Raw genomic sequence first — 8,039 nt, 5'->3', positions numbered from 1 at the left:
ACAGTAAGAGACCATGGGTGCAAGCTCAGATTATTAGACCTAGCAAATCTTTAAGTCACCATTGATGGGACTGGAGAGATGGCTCAGTGGTTAAGAGCACTGCTCCTTCTTCCTGAGGTTCTGAATTCAATTCCCAGCAACCACATGGTGGCTCACAACCATGTGTAATGAGATCTGGTGCCCTCTTCTGGCCTTCAGGCAGACATACAGGCAGAACATTGTATACATAATAAATAAATAAATAAATAAATAAATCTTTAAAAAATCACCATTGATGGAGAAAAAATTATTTCATGAGAAACCCAGATTTAAACAATTCCTATCCACAAATCCTGCCATACTGAAAGTAATAGAAGGAAAGATCTAACCCAAAGAATCTACCTAAACCCACAAAAACACAGGCAACAGAAAAACTCACATCAGCAAACCCCAAAGAAGGGAAACACAAACACTACCACCAAAAATAAAAGAAATTAGAAAACAGTCGTCATTAATATCTCCTAATATCAATGGTTTCAAATTGCCTATAAAAAGGCACAGGCTAAGAAAATGGATATAAAAACAGATCCATCCTTCTGCTGTATACAAAAACACACCTCAACCTCAAGGACAGATATTGCTTCAGAGTAAAGGGTTGGAAAAATATATTCAATAAAATGGACCTAAGAAATAAGCAGGTATAGGTATCCTAATATCTAACAAAATATACTTCTAACTTAAATCAATCAGAAGAGATGAAGAAATACACTTCATACTCATAACAGGAAAATCCATCAAAATGAAGTTTCAAACCTGAACATCTATGCCCCAAATGCAAGAGAACAAGCATATGTTAAAAAAAACATTGCTAAAGATTAAATTGCACATCAAACCCTACACAGAAATATTAGGAGACTTCAATACTCCACTCTCCCCAATTGACAGATCATCCAGACAGGAACTTAACAGAGAAATAAGACAACTAACAGATATTGTGATTCAAATGGCATAACAGACATCTACAGACATTGCACCCAAACACAAAAGAACATATGTTCTTCTCAGCACCTCATGGGCCTTCTCTAAAATTGATGCCATACATGGTAATGAAGCAAGCCTCAACAGACACACACACAAAAAATGGAATCACCATCGGTGTATTATCAGATCACTATGGTTTTTTGTTTGAACTTCAACTTAATTTTATGTGCACAAGAGATGAAAAATCTGAGCCACGTAAAAGAGAAATTGATTCTAAAAATTTATAAAACCTATAAACAATCAGAGGCCAAACCACTATATTAAAACAGATTCTCTAGCAAGGAAAAATCTTGCAGTTTAAACATGCTTGTATCCATTTTAGATACAAGACAAAGCTCACTCTTTAAAGTGGCTCCACCTTGGCAGATACACACATTTGTAATGAAGCACGCCTGCTGTGTTGTCTCTCAGTGAAAACACCCCAGCTGGTTCACAAAGCTCTGATGGCATCAGGCTCCTCTTTGTCACAGTAGCCACACCTCCTTCATCTGAAAACTGACTTAGATTTCTATCCCTTCACATCAATGCATTGGAAAATTATACCCAGTGAACAACGGCAGCAAAACCATTTCAGTGACAGCACAAATTATTTAGTTTTAAAAAACTGCAAATCCATATTCATCCATCAATAACTGGGTCAGACAATTTGCCAAAAGCAATCACATTACATGGTAATATCAGATTTTACAGATGAAAGGTTTCTGCAAACCTGGCTGAGTTAAATAACTGCAGATCATTCCTGGCTTTCTCTGAGTGGGATCGGAATGAGCTCCCTGATACTCAAGAATGAAGTCTTGAAACACTTCTAGAGAGTTGCTGGTTGGTTGCCACCACTTTATCAAAAGTACTAGTTACTAAGTAAAAAATGTTTTCCGTCTAAATTACAGAAAACATGAAAGCTCCACAGTTTAAACAGTTTATATTGATAAATCAACCATATCCAATTATCAAATTAAAACAAAAAGAAAAATAACTCCTGGAAGCTGAAAGCAAGACTATCTTAAATCATTACCGATGAGTATTTTAGACCTTTTCCATTCCTGTTTTGACTTATTTATTTATTGACATATTTTTTTGTAGTCAAGGACTCTCACTTTCAACTTCACAGAAGTTCAAGTCTGTAACAGGTTGCAGCTCAGGTAGAGACTGTGCACAGCCTTTGCTTATTCAGAACAGCAGTAACAGACAGGCTGCGTGGGTGGTCAAATAGGGTTGGCTGTTCTAAAAAATTAGGTATAATGGTGAAAGCATTACCACGGATATGTAAAGCTCTTGCTCCAACTTTGGCTTCTGAGTCAGACAATAAACACATCAATTAATGGTAGGTGAAGTACAGTTTAAAAAAAACTTATCTTTTTAATCAATAGCCAAGTTTCTTGTTTTTAAGTTATTACTTTTTGTGTGTCAGTTCCTCCAATGAAAGTCATTTGACGTGTACCTTAATTCTTCCATGTAAGAATATGAAAATATGTTTGAGGAGGGCAATGATGGAGGCTCAGATCACACTGCACCTCTGTAGTCTTCCAACACGAATATACATCATACCGAAGTGTCTTGATCCAAGTGCACCTTTTTCCACAGGAGTACCAGAGTACAGCTGATATGCCACCAGTATGGAGTATTCTAACTGGAGACTGCAGTTCTCAGCATGTGGCACCAGGGAACATGGAAAAATAGGGTAGTTGAGATTGTCTTTTTAAAAAAATATTTATTTATTTATTATGTATACAATATTCTGTCTGTGTGTATGCCTGCAGGCCAGAAGAGGGCACCAGACCTCGTTACAGGTGGTTGTGAGCCACCATGTGGTTGCTGGGAATTGAACTCAGGACCTTTGGAAGAGCAGGCAATGCTCTTAACCTCTGAGCCATCTCTCCAGCCCCAATAGTTGAGATTGTTAAGGAGAATTCTAAAACAGTTCAGGAGATCGTGCTTATGCAATTACAGTCCATGTGAGAATGACCTTTGACAATTGCAAAGTGACTGAGACATGGCTTGCTTTAGAAGCATCAAAACGAAGAGGCAAGAGTGCTGGGAGCCTTCTGCTGCTTGCTGTCTTATCACTTGGTGGCCATCTGGTGGTGTTTTGTATTGAATGAAAGACAGTGCACTTAATAGACTTTAGAGATTAAATTCCTTTGTTTGGAGGTTGGCTGCTGGGTCAAAGTCGTAAGTACCTCCTTGTGTTGCTTCAGGAATGAGGCTGTGCTCCTCATCAATATCATCACCAGAGAAATACTGATCTATGATTTCAAATGCTAATTTACATGTATTCATTTTCATGTGGCTGCAAAACTTCAATGTTCTCCAAACCTCCACATTCTTCTATTATTTCGACTTTTGTGCTTGCTTCATCACCAGCCATTATCGGGATGTCCTGAAGACCATCCAGAACCACCTGAACCACCCGAGAGTCTTTAACTGACAGTGAGTTACAGAATGGTGGTATTACATTCGGTTGTGCAAGGCACTCCACTTGATCTCTTCTGCCACTCATTGTTAAGTTGATAATTGCCCAAGCAGCTTCCTTTTGTGTTCTGAAGTCCCCCTTAGCAAGCTGGTGAATGACTATAGGGATTAACCCAGAATCTATTACAGCTTGAATTTGCTGCTGATGTTATATCGGAAAGGAACGACACTGCTTCCCTATTTATTTTCTTTTTCGGGTGTGATAAGAGGTTTGGGAACCACCCAAACATGGCAGGATGTGGCAGTTAAGAACCACGAGGGTCTGCTCTTCAATGCCGGTCACTATGTTCCCAACTGCGCTGACTGCTGCTGTTTGAACTTTCACTTCCTGGTGGCTCAGAGGGGGCATCAATAACCATCTGTATCTGTTCATTTCCTCCATCTGTCAAGTGTGACAGATCCCAAACAGTGTCTACAATAATATTTATGTCCGTGTGATATATGAGAACACATAAAGCTGGCAAAATCTCTTGAACTGTCTCCATTGGCAGTGTGTGTGTGTGTGTGGGGGGGGGTCCTTATTCCTGCAGAGATTGACAATGACCCATGTGATGTTCCAAAGGAAGGTGATGGGAATGGAGGGACTGATGAAGGCCAGAAAAGGTTTGACAATTCCCAGTGATAAGACATAATCTCTACATTGAGGACCATCACTTATAATGTTTCCCAAAGCCCACACTGCTTGTTCACAGACATTCTGATGTGGGGAACGGAGGAGTCTCAGAAAAAGGGGGTACTGCATTAGACTGTACAGCAGCTTGAGTCTGTGCAGAGGTTCCTGATGCTATATTAGTTAGTGCCCAAGCCGCTTCAAACTGTGATGAAGGATTATCAACCCTTTCTAGACATTTGACTAGAATTGGTAAAATTCCAGATTTTATTAGCTCATCAATTGGTGGATTTCTGTCATTGGATAATAGTTTCCTTGCTGCCTGGACAGCACGCAACTGGACTACAGGGTTATCACTTGTAGCATTCTGCAATATAGCTTCTAGTGTTACGTTTTGTGCTTTAAAATCAGCATCGACACCTGAATCTTCCAAGCTTTCTTCCTGGGGAGCACATTTCTCTTTTCCAGTAAGTGTTCATCTCTTTTGTTCTTCCGGAGTTCAACTGTCCCTTCATTTCTGTGTCTTCGCACTGTCTCCACATCGCTGCTTTTGCTCTTGAAACTCTTGATGTGGTGGTTCTCCAAGCCGGGTTCTCGGCCGTGGCTGCTAGAGCTCCGGCGGCGGTTACGGGGGCGGCGGCTAGACGAGAGGGAGGGGACTGAGGGGGAGGAGCGCGAGGTGGCGGGGGGCGGGGGATGGCGCTGAGGAGCGGCGCTTGCCGGTTGAGGCCGGGGTGCTGGCCTGATGCCTGTCGCGGTGACCCTGCCCGCACCCCACCTTAGGGCCTCCCCACTGCCACTAGTCAGGTGTTAGAAATGGAGCCTGGCATAGCAGTTTTTACTACCAACCCTGACGTGGGGCGGCAGGCGGAAACTACAGTTCCCAGCATGCCCGGCGCTGATCTCCAGATGACCACGTTTTAACGTTAGAATTTGACAACAATACTAATCGCAGAAAGTCTACGAACTCTTGGAAAGTGAACAGTGCCCACTTGAATCACAACTGCCTCAAGGAAGAAATAAAGAAAAAAAATTAAATACTTTCTAGAATTCAATGAAAATGTAGACACAACATACCCAAACATATGGGACACTATTAAAGCAGTGCTGTGAAGAAAGTTCATTGCACTAAGTGCCTACACAAAGAAAATGGGGAAATCTCACACTAGTGAGTTAACAGCACACCTGAAAGATCCAGAACAAAAGAAGCAGACTCACCCAGGAGAAGTAAATGACAGAAAATAATCAAATTTAGGGCTGAAATCAATAAAATAGAAAGAAGGAAAACAATACATAAAATCAATGTAACAAAGAGCTAATTCTTTGAAAAAATCAAGAAGATAGATACACCGTTATCCAAATTAATGAAAAGGCAGAGAGAGAACATCCAAATTAACAAAGGCATAAACAAAAAGCAGACATAACAACAGACACTGAGAAAATCCAGAGAAACATTAGGTCATACTACAAAAAAAAAAAACAACAAAAAAAAAAAAAACCAAACTATACTCCACAAAATTGGAAGATGTAAAGTAAATGGACAATTTTCTGGATGGGTACCACATATCAAAATTAAATCAAGACCATGTGAACAATTTAAATAGACCTATAATCTGCAAGAAGATAGAAGCAGACCTCAAAAGCCTGACTCCTCACCCCCAAAAATTCCCATGGTGGATGGTTTCGGAGAAGAATTCTATTAGAACTTTAAAGAAGAATTAACACCTATAGTCCTCAAATTGGCTTGGAAGAGAGAGGAATATATTGTCTGAGGGGACAGGAGCACATGGCATTCAGTCCGAGTATTCATGGACACAGGATCTTGCTCACTTTGATCTGAGGATTCAGTAGACATAAAAGATCTTTGTAGTGTTTGACTCCTTTATTTCTCTAATCTTTTAGCATTTACCTCAATATCTGACTCTGTCTTTTTATAATTTAGAACAATCAGAATTTGTGCTACAGTGATATATAAAATAAATTTCATAAACCATGTAGGGCCCATGGGTCTACCTCTGCTCCAGAGGTTCATCTTGAGGATAGTTTCTGGCCAACCAGCTAAAACATCCTATTTGTTCCTGTGCTCCCTCTGCCTCACTTGGTGGTTAGCTATAGGGCAATTGTTAGAAAAGAAGAAAGAATGAAATTCTCTACAGTGATGCCACAACCTTGAGACAGACAGCAAGCCATGGCTAGTTAAAATGGACTCCTTCTTGTCTTGCATGGAAGCAGCTGTGGCCTTCTGCCTAGTCACCCTGCTCAGAGCAAAAGCAGCTTTTCTCTGAGAGTAATAGAGATCATCATAACTGTTCATCCAGCAGCACTGTATAGAGGGCTGTTAGGTGACTTTTCCTTGAAGTTTTCTGGTTTTGTGTTCTCTATCTTTTGTGTTCAGACTTCCTAAGTAAAATCCCCATGCTTCATTTGTTGAGGAAAAATACTGTTTTGAAAATAACTCCCATGCATTTTGTGTCTCCTGCAGGCAAGATTTTTCTTCTCATTTCTTCTCTGTCGGCTGTTGAGATGGCTAGTCAAACTGATTACCTCTGGGATTAACAAATATATAAAGAAATGATTATATCTGAGAGAGATTTTACTTAAAGGTTTTGAAGTGGGAAACTCCTCCATTAATCTGTATAATTTTAGACGAAAGGACCCACCTTTAACTGCTTGGTGTCAGTGCACACTTTTAACACAATCATTTAAGAGGCAGAGGCAGTGGGATTTTCTGAGTTTGAGACCAGTCTGGCCTACAGAGTAAGATTCAAAACTACGCAGAAAAAAATCTGTCTTGAAATCTCAAAAAAAAAAAAAATCTGATTCAAACAAAGACTATGGCACAACATTAGCCAGTATCTCCCGTTCTGGCAGCAGCAGTCACATATAAAGTATTTTGAAGAAGAAAAGTTTCTTTTGCCTCCTTGCTCTAGCTCTGGCTACCAAACTCATTTCCTTACTAGCATTAGAGCCTACTTCATTGTAATTTTGGCGTATACTTAAAACCAGCTGAGACATTGCACATCGTGGGCTGAACAACTACTGGATTCTTCACTTGATATTGTGTCTTCACAAAAGACAGAGAACCAATTGCCTGCATTCTTCAAGTCTGATTGGTAGGCAACTATTTTTAGATGACCTGAACCATGACAACAAGAAACACAGCTTGTGAGACATTCTAATAAGCCCAGTTAATATGTACATTGTGAGAATCATTCTACCTGTCCTATTCATGTAGCTAATTCTTTGTTTGTTTGTTTGTTTGTTTGTTTTGGTTAATCAAGACAGGGTTTCTCTGTAGCTTTCGAACCTGTCCTGGAACTAGCTCTTGTAGACCAGACCAACCTGGCCTCGAACTCATAAAGATCCACCTGCCTCTGCCTCCCGAGTGCTGGGATTTAAGGCGTGCACCACCACTGCCTGGCCATGTAGAGAATCTTGAATACTGTAGTTGTATATTTTATTCACCTGAGTATGGAGGGAGAAATGCTGGCTGACAATAGTGCTCATGAAGACATTCTTTCTAGCCCCATTATTCTCTACATAGTCACATTTCCATGAACAGTACTCCTTTGCTTATTATTCGTTTGCCTGGAGCTTGCTTTGAATTACAGGAATAAAACTCCCAAAACAATGGAGCCATCATCCAGCTTTCTGATGGTGGAAAAACCTGTCATTTTGTTTAAGATCTGGTTCCTGCTTTTTTCTTTTCTGTTGTGTGAAATCCCTGTGAAAACCATATAAAAAGTATCTTCAATTTATCCAACCTAAGCATGAAACAAGCCACAGAACAAATATCTCGTTTGGGGACCTTAAAACTCTCTTTAACTGTTAATATTCTGGGCATCCTTCCTCGTGTGGGACAGGAAATCCCTGCACCCACCTAGCACAGTGCACTGTAGAAGTTAGCTAGCCACAGTGTGTCCTAGAGGAAAAACGGAAA

The 8,039-nt window shown here is 40.2% G+C and overlaps 1 pseudogene; it reads right to left on the bottom strand.

Moving 5' to 3' along the window:
• Window positions 1–2,976: 2,976 nt before the first annotated feature.
• On the bottom strand, window positions 2,977–7,773 carry LOC125401677 (importin subunit alpha-4 pseudogene; annotated as a pseudogene).
• Between the last annotated feature and the right edge of the window lie 266 nt (window positions 7,774–8,039).

This window comes from Myodes glareolus, chromosome 27, assembly GCF_982192425.1.
Source record: "Myodes glareolus chromosome 27, mMyoGla1.1, whole genome shotgun sequence".
In the NCBI taxonomy this organism is placed as follows: Eukaryota; Metazoa; Chordata; class Mammalia; order Rodentia; family Cricetidae; genus Myodes; species Myodes glareolus.
The sequence above is the reverse complement of the archived record's forward strand: the minus strand, read 5'-3'. Positions and strand labels throughout refer to the sequence as shown.